The 1,683-nt window shown below is 39.8% G+C and overlaps 2 non-coding genes across 2 annotated transcripts; both read left to right on the top strand.

The window, feature by feature from the left end:
- Positions 1–883: 883 nt before the first annotated feature.
- trnae-uuc lies at positions 884–955 on the top strand. Its single transcript has one exon. It is a non-coding gene; the product is annotated as a tRNA-Glu (tRNA).
- A 303-nt stretch (positions 956–1,258) lies between these two features.
- trnar-acg lies at positions 1,259–1,331 on the top strand. The gene has a single exon. It is a non-coding gene; the product is annotated as a tRNA-Arg (tRNA).
- The last annotated feature ends 352 nt before the right edge of the window (positions 1,332–1,683 follow it).

The following is a 1,683-nucleotide window of genomic DNA, read 5'->3' as shown; positions in this document are numbered from 1 at the left end:
CGCACTTGTGTAACAACAGATGCAGCAGTTTCAACCACCTGAACCACTGCCTGTTCACCCCGCTATCATCCAGAAGGCGAGGTCAGTACAGGTGCATCAAAGCTGGGACCGAGAGACTGAAAAACAGCTTCTATCTCAAGGCCATCAGACTGTTAAACAGCCACCACTAACATTGAGTGGCTGCTGCCAACACACTGTCATTGACACTGACCCAACTCCAGCCATTTTAATAATGGGAATTGATGGGAAATGATGTAAATATATCACTAGCCACTTTAAACAATGCTACCTTATATAATGTTACTTACCCTACATTATTCATCTCATATGCATATGTATATACTGTACTCTACATCATCGACTGCATCCTTATGTAACACATGTATCACTAGCCACTTTAACTATGCCACTTTGTTTACTTTGTCTACACACTCATCTCATATGTATATACTGTACTCGATACCATCTACTGTATGCTGCTCTGTACCATCACTCATTCATATATCCTTATGTACATGTTCCTTATCCCCTTACACTGTGTATAAGACAGTAGTTTTGGAATTGTTAGTTAGATTACTTGTTGGTTATCACTGCATTGTCGGAACTAGAAGCACAAGCATTTCGCTACACTCGCATTAACATCTGCTAACCATGTGTATGTGACAAATAAAATTTGATTTGATTTGATTTGAATGGATAACGTGTCTGACTACGGATCAGAAGATTCTAGGTTCGACTCCTGGCTGGCTCAATACTTTGTTTAATTGACTGAAATCAAGCAGGGAATGATACTGTATTTAAAAAAGATGTAGCTTTTAAATCAAACAGGCATAATGTCAACATTTAAAGATTTGTCTGTGATGTGTATTTTAAGTATGTGTCTTCCCATATGGTCTAGCGGTTAGGATTCCTGGTTTTCACCCAGGTGGCCCGGGTTCAACTCCCGGTATGGGAAAGGATATCTTGTCATTAGGTACCCATTTGTGTAACAACAGATGCAGCAGTTTCTCACAACACAACAATATTCCCTCAGCAACATGAAATGTGACATGTCATGTAGATTCGAATTATACAATTATTTTTAAACGTTGAATACACTTCATGGCTGCATTTCTTGCTCTGCATTAAAATTCATGCAACAACAGGAGGATCAAATTAAGATATGCATCTGAAACAGAAAAAAAAGGAACCTTGTTGTTGAGAGACGCTATGACTGTGTACACTTGTCTAGCTGTGACCTGACTTCAGCTTAGACGTGGGGCCAGTGGCGCAATGGATAACGTGTCTGACTACGGATCAGAAGATTCTAGGTTCGACTCCTGGCTGGCTCAATACTTTGTTTAATTGACTGAAATCAAGCTGGGAATGATACTGTATACCTTTCAGTGCTTCTGGCTGTTGTCACTTCAAACACATTTTAGACGGATTTCATCTGGACATTCCCCAACATCTCTGAGAAAAAAAGATGTAGCTTTTAAATCCAACAGGCATAATGTCAACATTTAAAGATTTGTCTGTGATGTGTATTTTAAGTATGTGTCTTCCCATATGGTCTAGCGGTTAGGATTCCTGGTTTTCACTCTGGTGGCCCGGGTTCGACTCCCGGTATGGGAAAGAATATCTTGTCGTTAGGTAAGCACTTGTGTAACAAAATATGCAGTGGTTTCACACAACACAACAGTA

The sequence above is a fragment of the Oncorhynchus gorbuscha genome, unplaced genomic scaffold (assembly GCF_021184085.1).
Source record: "Oncorhynchus gorbuscha isolate QuinsamMale2020 ecotype Even-year unplaced genomic scaffold, OgorEven_v1.0 Un_scaffold_20901, whole genome shotgun sequence".
Classification (NCBI taxonomy): Eukaryota; Metazoa; Chordata; class Actinopteri; order Salmoniformes; family Salmonidae; genus Oncorhynchus; species Oncorhynchus gorbuscha.
This window is presented reverse-complemented; position numbering and strand designations above follow the sequence as displayed.